Source organism: Ambystoma mexicanum, chromosome 6p (genome assembly GCF_040938575.1).
Source record: "Ambystoma mexicanum isolate Mex_15411 chromosome 6p, UKY_AmexF1_1, whole genome shotgun sequence".
Lineage (NCBI taxonomy): Eukaryota > Metazoa > Chordata > Amphibia > Caudata > Ambystomatidae > Ambystoma > Ambystoma mexicanum.
Window position 1 is genome coordinate 179,754,471 of NC_090935.1, and position 19,315 is coordinate 179,773,785.

A 19,315-nucleotide genomic window follows, 5' to 3' on the forward strand; every position below is an offset into this window, starting at 1 on the left:
GTTTGTTTCATAAGTACAGAGTTTGCAGATCTACTCTATTTTCCCTTGCAATTTACATACATGGTGCTGTTTGTATATGTTCCTTGTCTTTGCTGAATGGTACCACTATGTAAGAGAACCCCTGCCTTTCTCAGCAGGTTGGATGCCACCCAATGACTGCAAACAGACACATACTTCGTGAAGGCTGTGCACATTACCATGGTGCCAGCGGGTTCTGTATGTTATGTGGTACATCTATACAAACTAAGGGTATCCTGGTAAAAACCTATGAAATTCAGTGAAAAACGTTGTTAAAGGGACGTTATGGTTAAGTTGCGCTGCTAAAAACCTATCAAATTGGGTGAAAAAAACTTTGTTAAAGGGACATTATGGTTCAGTTGCCCTAATTAAAAGCTATCGAAATCAGTGCAAACGCTTTTTTAAAGGGACATTATAGTTACTTTGCACTAATAACAACCTAGCCATATTATCCTTACTAGTAAAACTGAAAAACCCCAGAAATTCACCAGTTATGGTAAGCTAACCAAACATACCTTGTGCCACCACTGTGTACTGCTAAGACTAACACCCAGGACATCAAAGATGACATCACAAATGTCATTGATAACATCACTGATGACAGCACATGGCTGGCGCCCTCTGTTTCTGTTCTCTGACATATCTAGGCCTGGTGGTTTTGTTTAGGGAAGGATAGTTGATAGAGAAGCAGATGGAATAGATTGGAGAAACAGATAACGCCATGGGTAGGTAGAGAGAGGAGGCAGTGAGAGAAATATGCGTGTCTGGTGGTATGGAACAGTCACTGGGCTAGCAGGTTATAATTTAGGGCCAAAGTTAAATGAAAAACACAACCAAATTTGACTTTCGAAAATACACCCAAATTTGACTATTAAGAGCACACCCAAATTTGACTTTCAATAACACACGCAAATTTGACTTTCAAAAACACACCGAAATTTTACATTTAAGAACACACCCAAACTTGACTTTTAAGAACAGACCCAAATTAGACTATTAAGAACACACCCACATTTGACTTTCAATAACACACCCAAGTTTGACTTTCAAAAACACACCCAAAATTGACTTTTAAGAACACAACCAAATTTGACTTTCAAAAACACACCCAAAATGTACTTTTAAGCACACACCCAAATGTGACTTTCAATAACACACCCAAATTTGACTTTTAAAGACACACCAAAATGTGACTTTTGAGAACACACCCAAAATTGACTTTTAGGAACAGACCAAATTTGACTTTCAATAACACACCCAAATTTGACTTTCAATAACAAATCCAAATTTGACTTTCAAAAACACACCCAAAATTGACTTTTAGGAATGCACCCAAATTTGACTTTCAATAAAACACCCAAATTTGACTTTCAGAAACACACTCAAATTTGACTTTTAAGAACACACCCAAAATTGACTTTTAAGAACACACGTAAAATTGACTTTCAAATGCTAAGGCACCATAGATAGAAGAAATGAGGTAAGAGTTAGAGGTGCACGCTGAAACGAGAACATTAGAGAGCATAACAGGGAGACAAGTTGGAACAGGCAAAGGGGAGAGTGAAGGTCCATGAAGGGAAAAGTAATGGCTAACTGAGGTGGGAACTAACTCATGGAGAGGGAAGTAAGAGAGTCTTGTTAGTCCAGTAACATTGCAGAGTGAGCAGGCAGCCCCAGAGGAGGGTCAGGCTGTGGTTGTAGTATCATGTAGCATCCTGGTAACGGACAGGGTGCAGACATGGGCCTTCGTGTTGGGCATTTGATGTTAGTGGCCAGCTCCTGGCTCCTAGTTGCTGCAACAGGCTTACAAGCTGAGGGCAACCAATGGGAGGGATAGCAGGGCCAGGCCAAGTTTGCAAGTCAGACGAGGAAATGTGAGGCCATGTTGAAAGGCCAAATGGCAATGGGGCTGGGCTGCAGATACCCAGTTGGAATGGCAAAGAAGTCAGGTATGAGCAAATGGAGAACAATGCTTGCTCAGTGTAATCTTTGGCGTGCACAATAAGAAACAATTTAAATGATGACATTTTGTATTTTCGTTTTCTTTTTTATTTATTTTCAAAAAAGATGCAGTGCTGCACAGATGGCACCAGGCTTCGCCCAGTAGACTGTATTGGCGGATGTAGCGAGAGGAGGCAGATGGAAATGCCTAACCCATCGTCTTCTGCAGCAGATGCAGGAAAGAGGAAAGAATGAATGAATGAAGGGGGCCTCATTGTGGGCCTTTGATGTTAGTGTCCGGGACCCGCCTGCCGGTTGCTGCGATTGGCTTACAAGCCTAGGGCAACCAATGGGAGAGCGAGCATGGCCAGGCCAAGTTTGCAAGTCAGGCAAGGAAAAGTGAGGCCATGTTGAAATGCCAAATGGCAATGGGCCCGGGCTGCATATTGCCCAGTTGGAATGGCAAAGAAGTCAGGTATGCGCAAATGGAGAAGAAAAATGATTGCTCAGTGTAATCCTCGGCATGCACAATTTTGTATTTTCATTTCATTCGTCCTTATAGAAACTGATGACAAAATAAGGAGTCGAAGGGAACATTCTTATGTGGAAAAGAAGATTGCACGTGTGACGGGCACTGCAGAAAATGCAAGCCATTTAATAACTGTACAGATGCAGCAACACATGTAGATCAAGTAATCTTCAAAGCTAGCTATAAGTACAGAATAGACTGCAGGCAAATCTGCCATTGTATAGTGTCTGGACATCAGTGCCGCAAATTAAAATTTTAGTAAGCTCAAACCCACGGAGAAAGAAGGACTGAGAGCTGTGTGTGTCACAACAAAGAATTAGCTGGAGATCACAGACTAACTTGAAGGGTGAATCTGTTTGGCCTGGTATCAAAGCTGAAGCAGCCAAGAACTGGTTATCTATCCATGAAGAACAGTGAACATGAGAAGCTGAATTATCCCTCGTTAAGGAGAAAAGAAGGAACACCATGAGTGCCAAGTTTATTAATTCACGACAATTAAATTCTAGAAAACAGCTGAAATACAATCTCCTATCAGATGAGTCAAGGATGGAATTAGGAGATGGGCATGCAGACCAGAACTGTGATAAGCGTGTGCCTGTACACCCTTTTATTCTCAAGAGAAGATTTTATTGATATTCGCAAGGCCACGTTCAAAGACAGTCTTCATGGCAGAAGGCATGGCCGATGAGAGAGGAGGGACCAATTGGGTGGGAAGCATGGTCATGTCCACGTCCTGGCACCTGCGTATGGGTTTACGTGCGGCTTAGGAGCCAAATGTTCCAGACATGGCAAGAGCCTGTCAACCAATTTTAGAGGGCCATATAACAAAGGGCTTATAGTTTAAAAACCAATAGTATTATGTGTACTTAATAAGTGTTGAGGATGACTTTCACTAGGGGCATGCTTAAGTTGTCCACCTGACTGTAGAGACCCAATCACAACTCGTTCCTGTATAGAAAGTATACTTAGATGTTCCCCTTGAGCCAACCACAATCCCCTGCAGGTTTTTCTTATTTGCCACGTAGTATGATATCATGTATGAAACATTTTTATTATAAAAATGTATTTGTATGTGATTTTTGGGCTGAGAGCACAATCGGACGTCCGTTGATGTCCATTGTAACTCCCTGTTTTAGACAATTGATAATAAAACTGTTAGAAGAGACCTTGCCAACTTCCTGAGTGGATCTGATGATTTGAGGTGAGAGTTATTCTGCATCCCATCCTTCACATGACATGTTACTGAAAAAGGACCATATGTTCACCTATGTTGGTCGACCATCCCCAAGACCTGCAGCGGTCCAAGGGAGCCCCCGGCAGGGTCCCCATCTTTCCCTGGAGGGAAAAGCTGTATACAGGCCAGCAGTGCTCCAGGACGGTTGGGGGTGATTTCCCTGGCCTTGGGCACCTGTCTCCCATGTGGGTCATCCATCCCCAAGTCCAGCGGCAGTCCCAGGGAGCCCTGACAGGGTCCCCATCACTCCCCGGATGGAAAAGCTGTAACGCAGACCAGCCAGAGATCCAGGGTGGCCGGGGATGGTGCCCCGGCCTTGGGTGCCTGTCTCACATGTGGGTTGACTGTCCCCATGTCCAGTGGTGCTCCCAGGGAGCTCCTGCAGGGTCCCCATTCCTTCCCGGACAGTAAAGCTGTAACACAACCCAGCCAGAGCCACCAGAAGGTCAGGGGTGATGTCCTGGGCCTTGGGCACCTGTCTCCTTTTTTGGGCTACCAGGCCCAAGGTCAAAAGCGGTCCAAGGAGCTCCGGCAGGGCCCCCATTCCTCCTTGGTGGGAAAATCTATAACACAGCACAGCCAGAGCTCCAGCAGGGGTGATGTCCCCAGCCTTGGTTGCCTGTTTCCCATGTGACAATGGTCTCCAAGCCAGCAGCTGTCCCAGGGAGCCCTGGTAGGGTCGCTGTCCTTTCTATCAGGGAAAAGCTGTAACGCAGGCCAGCCAGAGCACCAGGATGGTCAGGGTGATGTCCCTGGCCTTGGGTGCCTGCCTTCCATGTGGGTCGACTGTCCTCAAGTTCAGCGGGGGTTCTTTGGAGTCCCTGCAGGGTAACCATCCCTCCCTGGAAGGTAAAGCACTAACGCATCTGGCCAGAGAGTCAGAACGGGCAGAGGTGCCGACCCCCAGCATTGGACACCTGTCTAACATGTGGGTCGACCTTCCCCAACCCGGGTTGGGGATGGTCCCAGGGAGCCCCAGCATGGTCCCTGCCCCTTCTTGGAGGTAAAGGCCAGCCAGAGCTCCAGGATGGTCGGGATGAAGGCCCCCGCTTTGAGCGCCTGTCTCCCATGTGGGTCGATGTTAGAATGGATTTCTGAACTCTGCTCTGGTGAACAGATGTTCAGGATGCCACCCCAGTTTAGTGAAACAGGGAACACATTTGCAAAGTTAGCCACAACAATTCAAGGTAGCTTGGAGAGCAGTCACGGCAAAGTCTCAGGAGTGGTGTGGGCGATCTGAGGTCTTGGCTGAGTACACAGAGTAGGACTTTGCATCACCTCACTTTTTTACCAATTTGTCTGATCCTGGTAGGGTGTGAGCATCTGTCTTGGTGATAGTATTCAGAGCCCTGTTATCCACACAGAACCTCAACTCAGAGGTACCTGCCTTTGGAACCAGAACCACAGGATTGGATCATTGGATCATGGACTACTGGATGGTTCAATCATCCTGAGATTCAACCTCTTGCTAACCTCAGACTTGATGTGAGACCTAACTTTTTATGACATCCTATAGCTCTTACCTTTGGTACGCACACTATTTCCACTGTTAAAGTCATGTTTCCACCAAGGTGTCAAACCTGGAGTGAGTGAGAACAAGGGGGAGAATTGCCTCAGGGTGACAGCTGAGGGGAGACAGCTAAGGGGCCATTTTGACAGCCTGAATGGAGCCAACTGAAGGACTGCCTTGGAAAAGGTCAGGGTGGGGTTCAGATTCCTCTTCCTCTCGGTCTGATGCCAAGAGCAGAGCAGCCATTTCCACCCTAGGGATGAATGCCTTCAGTCTATTTACATGGAACACATTTAGGGCTTGACCAGTCCTTCCAAGGTCTACTAAAAAGCTGGTCCGTAACTTTGTAAGGTGCCTGACCATTTATACTGTAGGGCCCTAGGCCTTATGGGATTCATGATCAGGACTTCTTTACCAGGGGGAAAGTGAACACAGGAAGCCTTCTGGTCATACCAATGCTTAACCAAGGCCTGGCCAACCTTCAACTTGCCATTGGCGTGAGCCATCAGTAAGGCAATCCACTTCCTTAATCCCAGCACATATTCCACTACATTGGTAGTGATAGGGGGAGTGGGGAGCTCCCACCCCTCCTTGACTATAGTCAACAGTTCCCTGATAGGGTGACCAAACAGAAGTTCAAAGGGACTGAAACCAACCCCTTTCTGAGTGACTTTTCTGTAGGCAAAGAGTAAACATGGTAAAATGAGATCCCCGTTTCTCCTCTGGGGCTCCTCAAGAGTTCCAATCATGCTTTTGAAAGTTCTATTAAACCTCTCAACTAAGCCATTTGTTTGTGGATGATCAGCCGATAAAAATGTATTGGAGACCGCACACCCCTTCCACATGACATGCATGTTACTTGGACATGAAGTTGCTGCCTTTGTCAGACACAACTTCTTTAGGGAAGCCAACCCTAGTGAATATGCCAATGTATGCCTTTTCAACTGACCTGGCAGTTACTGTTTTCATTGGGATGGCTTCAGGATATCTGGTTGCATGGTCAACTACCACCAGAATAAACCTGCTGCCAGAGGATGTTGGAGGACCAAGGTGACCAAAAATGTCAATTCCTACCCTCTCAAATGATATACCCACTACTGGGAGTGGTACCAAAGGAACCTGAATTGTTGTGGCACATTTACTAGAAAGTTGGCAAGTAGCACAACTCCTGTGGTGACCTTCTACCTGGACCCCCATCTTGGCCAGTTGAAGTGCATGGACAACCTCTCCTTAGTCTTCTTGATATTAAGATGACCTTCAAGGGGGACCTCATGTGCCAACTGCAGGAGGAACAGATTCACTTGAAGGGAAACAACAAACCTCCTATGGTCTCCATCAGTGGACTCTCAGGGCTCATTATATAGCAACCCACCTTCCCAATAAATTCTGTTCCCGAAGAGGCTCACCCTCAAGCTGGAAACAGACCTGTCTCCTAAGGCCTTCCAAAGATGGGCAAAAATGTTGGCCGTTACTGAATTCTTTCGAGCCAGGACTACCTTCTGCCAGAAAATTTTGCAATTCAGGATGGTCATGTGGGTCAAATTCTTTAGGCAGCTCCTCTTCCTCATCAGGTTCATGAGCTTAGCCAACTGCCTCCACCTCAGTGGTCGGTGAGTTTGGGGGAATATTATCTTTCCCTCTCTTTCGTTTTCTGACTCCTTTAGCCTTGGGTTTCCCCTTTGGCTGTGGCTTTGGCTCAGCCTTGGACTTGGCCAGCGCAGCCTTTGTTTGAGACCTGCTGCAGGGTCCCTCTGCTGTATCTCCCACAAGACCTAAGTCTCTCATATCATTTCACATCAGGACTCTTTCAGGGACTTGCCTCTGAACACTTACAAGTATCCTGACGGTTGAATCATTCAAAGCTAGCTTTAAAGGCATAACTGGAAAAGTGAGAGAGGGACCATCATCTAACTTAATGGGCATCAGAAGGGCTCTGGCTAGCGTCTCTAAATTTGCCAAAGTGGAATCCACTACAGTGTTGCTGGACCCATTGTCTCTGATGGCAGAGGTTTCTACACCATCTACCAGGACAATATCCTTAAAGTAGTGCTTGGTATTGTCAGGGATGGAGGCATATACCTCAGACAATCTAGGTTCCCGGGATCCCAAGCAAACTAAGACTACTTCTGAACCTATCCGGAAGGGGAATGAGTCAGAAGAGAAAGATGCCCATGTGAGTATGTCTTCTTCTCATGGTGGAAGGCCAGATTGACAGAGTGGACTCCAAAAGTTATCTGGGGTAAACCTCCACATGGTCATTTGCTCCACAAGTCACGCAAAATCCACTGAGTCTTGGGATGTAGGGAGGCTTACTATAACCAGAGTTGTACTTGGGATAATTGGTCCCACTACTCTGCACATGGTCATGTGAGTTAAACTTTTTAAACTTGTTATGGCCCTGTTGTGATGAACATTTTTCAGTGGAACCACCCTCCTTATCTTTCTGCTTCGTTCGCTCCTCATGCTTTCCAGAGGCAGGCTTGTTTATGGGAAACTCTGTGGGAGACCCATACATCTGATGTAGTGGCTAACATCTTAGGATCTACCTCATTATAGTCAGCCAGATGCTGCTTAAACTCAGGGGAGGCAAATAGATGTTCCAGCAGCATGACCAAATGGACCATGACTTTAAAAGTGGTAACCTTTATAACATTCCACCCAACCAGTCAAGTTCTTTAAAGTTTCAGTTACATATGTGACCCAAATACTTCCTTCTCTTTTCTTGTACTTCCTGAATCTTTTCAAGTGTTGGGCAGGAGTCTTCCCAAACTTAATGCTCAGGGTTTGCTTCAATTTTGCAGTCTATTCTCTAGGTTTTTGACGTTTCCACAATGGTTGCTGCCGCCAGAGTGGGGCAGTCTACTGAACAACCATCTGATCCTATCAGCATGTACTACTTCTTGCACTTCTCAAAAGCAGTGAGACAGTCTGTTAGGCAGAATTACATGCAGTACCCTTTGGGAACACTACACACAATTAAAACTACAGGTGTAAGCAAAATCTCACCTTTGGTATAAGTCTGTACTACACAGTTTTGTAGTAGCAGGGATGAGCAGCCAGGCTTATCGCAAGAGGGATGTGAGCAATACAAGGTGTTACACAAAGCACTTACAATCAAAGTGGTTCAAACACTTACTCAAGGTTTCTTGGTAAAACAATATTACTTTATTTACACAGTTAGTTAGAAAACATTCCACTAGCAATAAGCAGCACAATATCACATTATAATATACTACAGATACTACAGTACTAAACAAATATGTTTCTGAACAAGTTAGGCTCCCCTGAAGTGGGAGCAGAATGGCACTTCAGTAACATTCTAAAGGGAGTAAAAAGACAAAGGTTATACAAATCAAACACAATTACTTTCTTAGGCAGGGCAAATATTTTCAATTCACTACAAGAGGCAGTTCAATTCAGGCCTGGGCCAAAGTCAATGGTACAGTGTCTTGGATAGCACAGTTCTGGTATTAAACGGTTAAGTATTTGCCAATGTTCTTAGAATTAGTTTGCACTAAAAAGAGTTATAGGTCAGAATAGGAGTGAACAAGACTCCAAAGAAGGGAATGTTTCACAAACTTTCACCACGGCAGAGAGGATTTCTCAACCGCGTTTGTACAGTACCTTTGTAATGAAGAAAAGCTGTAGCTGAGGCAGTTGTTCCTGGCAGTTCCTGCAGATCTCGCTGTTCCAGGGCCTCAGTCGTCAAGACAAGAGGGAGGACATCGGGAGGTTTCTGCACTGCACTGGGACGGATCCACAAGCTTGGGAAAACATCGGTTTAAGGTGTGAGTGCCTTAAAGTCCACAATCTGGTATCCTTCTCACTGGCTATATGGTCTTCAACAGCACTCTGAAGAAAATTTTACCAGTATGGAGATGGTTTCCAGGTGGCTTGCGAGTTGGTTGTTCCCACCAGCTCAAGGGAAGAAGTCATCCTTGAAGGGGCTTCTCTGTCGAGGGAGTTTCAGGCAATTCAGACCTGCAGCAGGGCTTCACCAGGCAAACCATTGGTCCAGGAGTTGCAGCAGTCGTCTTCCTTCAGCTCATCTTCGGTCCTTTCATTCCAGTGGTCGACTCTGCCTTCCAAGTCCCAGAGACCTGCTTTTAAACAGTTTTCTTCCATTCATTCCTGCCTAGCTGTCACTCACCCAGCAGGGTGGCTGTCCTTGCTGGACAGTCAGCCAGCCAATCACGCCAGAGTGCATTCAGGTCTCCTAGGAGACTAAGCACAGGGAGTTTCTGGCACCTCCCTCACATCCGGTCCACCCCAGACATTCAGGCGTCAGAGGGGGGCTTCAGTACTGAAGCCCACCAGAGGCAAACGAACACAGGGACCATGCTGGTTTGGCTTGCAGAGTCAAACACTAGAAGGACCTTTCCAAAAAGAAATGCTGAAACAAAAAAGTCTATTGGAACCTGTTTTTACAGAGGGAGCTCAAACGCCATCTTGAAAAACATGGCTCCTATGGATTTCAGCTACCAGAGCTTTTAAACCGGTCGTGGTCGGGAAAATCATGGTAATACCACTGCCACCAGCCATTCTGAGAGGAAAGGGTAGCTTTTGAGGGCTACATGAGTTTTCTAGGCATAGGGAATACTAGGCAGTGTGTGCTGGGTCTAGCAATTTAAAAGGACTAGCAAAGTCAATTGAACTTTACATTCACTGGGAGACAGTAGTCAGTCCCAGAGAAGGTACTTAAACCTTGGGAAGTCTGAGAGACATCCCTGTGCCACTGCACTGAGGGTGCTGTGTGACACACAAGAAAAAGATGATGTCTAACGAGTTGTCTAAAACTCCATATCCAAAGAACACAAACGTAAAACACACATCAAAATAAGAGTGGGAAAAAAAGGCTCACACTCTTCCCAGGTCAAAATGAAAATCCTATAAATCCAGCAAAGTTACTGGGGGTCTCAAACAGTAAGGGGAATTAGCACATTTATGAGAATTCTCCCTAACACAGTCCATGGTGTCATTTTTCTCATCATACACACTGAGCAGAACTTTAGGAAACGTAGGATGTGAGGAGATACCAGAGCATTTCCGGACACCCTTGAGGAGCTTTTGGAAGCTTGAAACCTGGCAAGATCCAACTGATGTTCCCTATCTTTTTTTGTTTCAATGTCACCATATCAAGCTTAGCCATGTTACATTCAAGTTATTTTTCTCTTAGCCTGAGCCTTTGTCTCTTGAGCTCTAACACAGCCTTAGCCTTAGAGGAAATAGAGGACACATTAGATTTGGCAGGGGAGAGGTGCAATCCAACTTTCTTGCCAATCAATAATCTTTTGGATCAGCTCAGGTTTTGTGCCAGCAGCAGTGATGCCTCTTTCTGCACAAAGCCTTTTTAATGCTTCTGATTTAGAAGCACTCAAATTTATAGCAGTGACTGATTACATGTGTATTAGTTAAGTGGTTTACAGCTACTGGCTAAGCAAAAGTCAGTGTGTTACTGTGCAAATGTAATCCTTGGCCACACCAGTGTGCAACGCCCATGTACTACAGTTCTGATCCCACGGCTGTACACCAATTTGTTAGAATGGATTTCTGAATTCTGCTCTGGTGGACAAATGTTCAGCAGGTCACCCTAGTTTAGTGAACCAGGGAACACTTCTGTAAAGTTAGCCAGTACAATTCAAGATAGCTTGGAGAGCTGTCAATGCTAAGTTTCAGGAATAGTGGGGGTTATCTGCGGTCTTGGGTAAGCACACATAGTAGGACACAACAACTACTCTTAGACAGTAGTGTATCAAACATATATAATTTATTAGGACCAAAAAAAATACAGGCGAATAATGAGGAACACAGTAATGCTACTAATTAAGCACACACTAGGTAAAATATGTGTACAGTCACTTTTCGGTCAATGTGGTAAAGTGCAGATTCCCGCCAAAACTTGTAAGGAGGGAAAGCACACACACATTAACACAAGGACTGACTCCAGAAATGGGTATCCCTAATTTAAGAAGTTCAGCCCTATGAAGATTATGTTTGTGCCCAAAAGCACTCCTCGATGCGTAAAGCCCACAAGGGACACACTTCAATGGGACGGAAAAATTTGAAGAGGACACTGGAGTGTGAGGAATTTGATTACAAGAGTCAGAGGTGGGTCTGCTGTGGAGAACAGAGCTGTCTCCAACTTTCCCGTGCCAGGATGGGACGGGGGGAGCCGTGCTGTAGAAGATTCATGCTCTCCCTAGCACCAGTAGACACTATTTGGCCAGTTGGCTGGAATAACGGCCTAACATCTATCATTCCTGTCTCTATTAGCACAATAAAGCCGCTAATTTGTGTACCTACCCTGCTCCTATTGAACATCCGGTCACTCCCAGCTCATTCTGGCATCATTCTGGAGTTGCTGTCTAGTAAGCAAACTGCACTTCTCTGCCTCACAGAAACATGGCTTGTACCTAGCTCGGCACCTGCCCTGGTTCAAGCCATACCACCTGATTATCGCATCATCCATTATGACCGCCCTCCCCCCCAGCGTGGAGGTGGGGTGGCAGATATCTTCGTGCTGAATATGCTGTTACTCAGCTATCCTGCCTCTATAAGCTCAACATGGAAGCCCTGTTTTTTAGATGTGTTATTGCACCCTACTGTATTAGTCATTTTCTGCTTATTTATCGCCTCCCGGGACCTATTGGAAACTTTGGTAAATTGTTACTTGATTTAGTGGCAGATATGTGTCTACAATACATGAATCTAGTAGTGTTAGGTGACCTTAATCTCCGCTTCAATCTCCCCAGATCTAATGAGCTGAGTTCCTTCTTTGATAGTTTATCCTACCTTGGTTTACACCAACTTGCCCAAGGCCCTACCCATATCCATAGTAACACTCTTGACATGGTTTTCTCAAAGGACTCATTGCTATACCCGTGGACTATTGCACCAGTGGTATGGTCCGACCACCATTTAGTAACATGCGCCTTTAAGTCTGTGATCTCTCCCGTTAAGATTTTGCCCCCGAAAACCCTTCTATGCTCATGGCGTAGGATTGATTCTAAAGTACTCAGCGCCCAAATTATCAATAACTGTGCCCACTAAGACAATTCTCGCTGAAGTCGCTTTCTCAATCATTCCTGGATGCAGCCAACTCCTGTGCCCTGCTGAAATTGGTTCAGGGTTGCAGGCTACCTTCCCAACCTTGGTTCTTGGAGCAACTTAAAGCTGCCCATTTGAAGCTAAAGCAGACGAAACGTAAATGGCGCAGAAACTGCAACCCCGATTTTAGAGACTCATATAAGTCCTGTCTCTCAACCTATCTGGCTGATATTAAAACTGCCAAAGCCATTTTCTTTTCCCGCAAGATCGAAATAGCACTGTGCCAACCAAAAACCCTTTTCTCTATTGTAATGTCTCTAGCCTCCTCTGAAACCCTTTCTTCTAGGGTCAAACCATCACAAGAATTGTGTGATCATCTTTCAATTTTCTTCATTAACAAGTTAGAAGTCATCCACACCAATATTGCCAAATCGCTGGCTATATCGACCCCCAATCCCACCAAGCTGCTACCTGTTCCCCCTATTGAATCTCTCTACAACTGGTTGACCTTTCCTCTTTTCACTGAGGCGCAAGTCTTAGATGCCATTCAAAGAATTAAATCTTCCTTCTCTGCGGATCCCATTCCTATTGAACTTATGAAGAAGATCCCCCCTGATATCCTGGTAGAATTTACATCGGCAATACATAACTCCTGTCAATCAGGATTTGTCTGCCCAGAGCTGAAATACACTAGGGTTGTCCCTCTTCTTAAGAAGCCCTCACTTGACCCCATGGTCCCTGCTAATTTTCATCCCATTTCCTTACTCCCCTTTCTCTCTAAATTGTTGGAATCACTTATCACCTCACTGCTATCTTCCTTTTTGGAATCCTCAAAGGTTTTTAACCCGGCACAAGCAGGGTTAAAACCAGGCAGAGGCACTGAGAGTGTGCTTGTGTCCGTGCAGGATCACATGTCTATATTGGTTGACTCAGGTGGGGTCGGGGCGCTGATTTTGTTGGACCTCTCGGCCGCGTTTGATAGAGTCGACCACCCTATCCTACTGTCACGCCTGGCTCAGATTGGATTATCTGGCCAGGTTCTTGCTCAGTTCACCACTTTTCTATCGGACCGCACCCACACCCTAGCTATGCCCCCTTTCCTATCTGCACCCTGTTTTCTCACGTGTGGTATCCCGCAAGAATCTTCACTGTCCGCAATCCTGTTTAATATCTATATCTGGGCTCTGGTGTGCCTTATCCGCACCCACAGCCTCAACTGTTACTCGTACGCCAACGACACCGAAATCTTGATCCGATTAGATCAGGATCGTGTTGAGGTGTCGTCGTGCCTTCATAACTGTCTGAGTGCTGTGGGCGACTTAATGGATCAGAACTGGCTCAAGCTCAATGGTGACAAGATCGAGCTGTTGGTGGTGGGCTGGCCACCGGATCCCTTATTATAGGCCACTGCCTTTTGGCCCGCTTCTTTAGGTCCCCTCCCCACTCCAGTTAGTAAGGTCTAAAACCTAGGTGTTATTCTCTCTGCCTCTCTCTCTATGTCACATCAAGTCACGTCTGTGTGTCAGGCAGGCCATTATCATCTCAGGGTTTTGAAGAAGGTTCTACCTATCATACCGGTACAGCTGCGCCACCCGGTGGTCGCAGCACTAGTTCTTTCCCGCTTGGATTACTGTAGTTCGCTGTATCTATCACAGCGTATTGGCATGATTCAATGGCTACAGCGGATACAGAACCTGCCAGCCATGCTGGCTACTGGCACCCATACGGAGCTCACATCACTGCGGTGCTGCGCTCACTCCACTGGCTACCGATTAGCCAGAGTGTCTGCTTCAAGGCCCTGTACATAGTTCACCGGGCCATCCACGGCCAAGGGGCTGAGTTTTTACAGACTAAATTCTCCCGATACCATCCAGAGCGAGACCTACGCTCTTCCACCGCCGATCTCCTTGTAGTCTCAAGATATCATCGCTTCAGGGTTGTTGGTTGGGCTGCAGCCAACCTCTGGAATGATCTCCCTCCGGCCATGAGGAAAATCCCCAACCATTTTGCTTTTAGAAGAGCTCTTAAGACCACTCTTTTCTATCACCCTTCTTGTAACCTGTCCTCAGCGGCCCAGTTCTCCCTCTTCAGTGCCATGATGCCTTTGGGCGACCGTGCACTATACAAGTGAAGATAACATAACATAACATAACTATAGGAAGCAAGAGCCACCCAAGTCAGGACAAGGACCACAAGAGATCCTTTGTGTGTAAAAACGATATACATGAACTAGGGGCAACCGGTAAGTGGTATGATTACTCAATGACCTTATCTCACTCCGGGTTCAAACTTAGCAGGTTTGAAGAAGGTCACATGAACTACAAAAGCCTCTCCCTGCTTACTCTTCAAAGTGCACAGGTGCTGCAAGTGTGGATGCAGGTCTGATTTACGTCAGGCGCTGTATCCCTCGTCACAAATGCAGGACAAAGAAAACACTTATGCAGCTGGTCTCAGGACACTTGAAGAAAGATGGGACAGCTAACAGCAGTGACTGTCACTGTCGCACAATGATGCAGGAGCACCAAGGTTTTGCAGACTGATGCACACTTCTCTCTCGTGGCCCAAAGTAGTAGGAATTTGGCAAGAAGGTGCCTTACAGTGCGAAGTAGGTTTCTCCTAAAACTCCAGCCGATTCTCGATGTAGCAACGCTCCAGCACGGTGCCAAGAGACAAGCTGGTCAGTCCACTCAAAGGCCCAGGGACACTTCCAAGACTTTGAGAGTTATTGATCCCACACTCAAAAGGGTTAAAGCCATTTTGCAGCTCTTCGGAGATCAAGGCCTCTTCTGTGAGAACAGTGGGCTCAGGGTGACAGACCTTCCCTGTGTGGTTTCCGGACAGTCCTTGGATCTGCCTCACTTCTCAGGATACTTGGCTCCATGTAGAGGTTGATTCGGACCTCAGGGTGATCTGTGGGTCCAACTCAGAGCCCCTCATCATATCTTATAGTCCACTGAGTGCTCGCACCCCAGTTGTCCAATGAGGAAATCTGTCCCACTCATGCACGCTAGCAGTGGTCCAATCAGGGACCAATGCAGCTTTGATGCACACCAGACATCCTGGCATCAGTAGTGCAGATTGGGAACCGACAGTCCGAGTCCACTTCCTGGGTACCTACACATGCTACATGTATTAGCCCAGTTTTCACAGGTGAATGGATGCCCAAATGATGACTGCCCAGGTCACATAGAGCGTGGGGAGGGCTGACTAAAAAAATGCCCAAAGAAGAAGGCAAAACACCTTGTGGCATGGCCATTATGGACACTAGCCACAGTCCTGAGCCAAATGCAGTATGCTTACTCGGTGTGGCTCGGTAAAAGTAAAACATACACAAAAAGCTTCTGATGCCACCAGTCTACTCTTAGGCACATTGTCCAGTTACCAAAAACTCTTAAGGGTGTCTAGGGGCCAAAAAGGCGAGAACCCCAGTGCGCGGTACAGTAATGTACTATGCACACTGAAATACAGTTGCCAATTGTGGCAACAACATCATAAGACTAAGGAAACAAAGTATCCTAGTACTGACTCTCAGAAGGTCAAGTCTGTTTCCCCAGAACGATAAGAGAAAGCGCAATGGAGTACAGCTGAAGGCTGTGCTTCACTGGCAGTAAGTCATGCCAGGAAGCTGAAACAAAAGAAAAAATGTGGGGTTCCACAAATACAGATGTAAAACAGCAGTAAGTGAAATTTTACCTAACAGTCCACTGTCCCCAAGTCCAGCAGCATTCCCAGGGAGCCCCGGCAGGGTCCCCATTTCTCCCAGGAGGGAACAGCTGTAAGGAGCACAGCCAGACATCTAGGACGGTCGAGGGTGATGTCCCAGGCCTTAGGCGACTGTCTCCCGAGTTGGTCGACCATCCCCAAGTCCAGCAGCAGTCCCATAGTGTCCCGGCAGGGTCCCCATACCACCCCGGAGGGAAAAGCTGTAACGCCGCCAGCTACAGCTCCAGGATGGTCGGGGGTGATGTCCATGGCCTTGGGTATGATATGATATGATATGGCATTTATAACGTGCATACACACAAGTGTTTCAAGGCGTGAGAGGGAGCCTGTCTCCCATGTGGGTCGACCATCCTCAAGGACAGTGGCTGTCCCAAGGAGCGCCCGCAGGGCCCCCATTCCTCTCCGAAGGAAAAAGCTGTAATTTAGTCGAGGGTGCCTCTGTATTTCATGAGTTGAGAAGGCTGAAGGAGCACCTATGATTGCTGGAAGGCGATCTTTTCCCTTTGATATCTAGGTATGTTGCATTAAATCTTACTTGTGGTCGTGGCTTAGGAATTTACAAGGACTCTTTAACGGAGAGCCGACATTCACTTGAAGACTATCATTTGCATGTGCTACAAATAAATGTCATGGAGCCACTTGAGATATCCAACTCCTGCCCATAATTGGACTCTGGTGGCTCAAGGGCAGGCTGTCCTGGTTGAGATTCCTCTTCACCATTTCCAAAAGGTCTCTACTGGATACCTTTCTGGAAATATGGGTTTTTGTACATTTTTTAAATCAATATGGAGACAGTTTAAACAGTGATGTCTGTCCCCCTGAGCACTCTTACACCCTCCACGTCTCTGCCTGACAGTGTTCTTGAGGTGCCCTTTTCTCCTCCTTTATCACATCTAATACCATCACTGCTTGCAACACTATTATCCCATGCTTTTTAAGACCCTTCTTTACCTTACTCCTCACCACATCTTTCATTCGTTCCTCCTCCTTTCAATCCCTACAGCAGGGGTCTGCAACATTTGACTCTCCAGATGTTTTAGGCTACACGTCCCATCAATCCTAGCCACAATCGTTAGTGGTGAAAGATCATGGGAGTTGTAGTCCAAAATATTTGGAGAGTCGCAGGTGGCAGAACCCAACTTACCACAAAGCCAAAACGAGTGGCTTTGCCAATGCTGTGTTTGCAATCCCGTCAGATCCTGTTGCTATTGTGGAATGCTGCAGCATAATATCTTAATGGCTATGCTATTGAGCCCTGTCCAAATCTGCATTAAGAATCAGTGGGGTCTAGTTTAGAACGAGGTAAGTATATATGTCTGAAGTATAGGATTCAGCACTCATACGAAAACAAAAGTAGGCCACTAGGACTGTAAATATCACAGTTTCAGTGCAAACAAACTGTCAATAAAGCCCAATGAAATAACAGCGCCATATTCCTGATCAGGTCACACATCATTACACTGGCGCATAGAGCGGCTGTGGAAGCGATATGATGAGTTATGTTTATGACTATGACTTATCACATCTGGGAGCAATAGAGAAAAAAAGGCAATGAGATTTCCACAAGCTGCAAAGTAAGGCTCTGATTTATGAAACAGATGATCACGAAAGACATTGTTGGGACCAATTCAATAAGGAGAGTGTGTGAGGAAACGTAGATAGGGCGACTCGAGAACGCGAGAGCAGGGAAGCAAAATACACAGAAGCTCATTGTGTGATTTGCAGCCTCATATAATCGGAGAATATGTTTTGACAGATAATGCATCTATTTAAAGGATGATTAGCTATCCTGCGGGTTCCATGTCTTTTAATCGTGACAGTTTTCAACGTGGCTATTTTCACTGTGGTGTTTTTGGAGGCAATCTAACCGACCACGACCACCTCACCCACCGCCCCTAAAACCGCTACACCAACACACAACACATATATTTAAAAACAGAATTCAGCAAATACCGGCTAGGGTGAAAAAAACACTCTGAAAACAACCGCTGCAAAAATTACCGTGATTAAAACACGGTAACCAATCCTACAGTGTGTTGTCAAAATGGGATCCACATCTGAAAGCGTTATCAAAGGATCAGATAGCCCTTGACCTCAAGCTATCGTCTGATTGTTTTGATTCGAGCTATGGAAGCAATACTGCATTGTTGGGTAATGGTGTTCAGGCTTTCCACTTAATACGTTTAGAAATCTTTATTAGTATGGCATTCACACCGATGTTCATGGGAGGGGTTGGCCATTAACAACCCACTAACCCAAGCAAGGTAGGTCTGAGTGAAGCAGCTAATGGTGTGGAAACATCAACGGTCAAGCCCAACTGTAGATATGGTATTAGCACATGTAAATCATTATTGACCTCCTACCAGCCAATCAGAATCTTTAGAGTGCAGTCAATAACTATTGTTATTGACTGCACTCTGAACATGAAGGTCCTGATTCACAGAAGCTTTTTTTTTTTATAATGGTGCAGTCCCATAGGAAAACGTTCTGTGAATCAGGCCCTAAGTCTTCAGATGCACACAGGGAAACACCAATTGAATTTCCATGCATTGATTTATTTCAACAAAACAATTCCTCACTGGGAGCAACTGTGTTTGCTGCAACATGCTATTTAAGACACCAAAGAGAAAGAGAAGAAATTGGAAAATGCTTTCACTTTCTTAAGCGCAACCATTTACTTTTACATGACGCCTAATGCGTGCTCATGTTAAGCCTTTTCCAGTTCAAACAAGTCACAATTAAAATGCTTAACTTATAAAGACAACCATGTTATTTAAATACTTCAAAATAAAACCACATTTAACTCACTAACTCAGTTTGTCTATTTTCTTTACACACTCTTAAAGCACCATTTTCAACTTCACAACGAAAATTCCAAAACATCCATTGCTAGTACCACCATGTGCTAATAGCCTTATAGACCCAGAGAGGGACCATTATCGCTTGGATTCATTTTCCTTCTCCTTAACTAGGTGGTGGGTCATTATCACATAATAACAAACTTTCCCTCACTCTATAAGGCCATATTGCCAACAACACCCTGAGTTTTTGAGAAGAACATTTGTTTTTCTCAAAAACTCGATTAGCACCCCTGGCATGTTGCCTGGGGTGCTAATCGAGTTTTTGAGAAGAACAAATAGTGTTCTATTTGATGAATGGGTGTGCTGAGACATACATGAATACATAATTAATAGTTATATGGATTAAGGTGCCTCATAGGCCCACAACACAGTGCATGTTTTCCATTTAAATCTTGTATATAATTGACAGGGCTAACAGAAGTAAATGCTCCAGTTACCTTAAAAAACAGGCA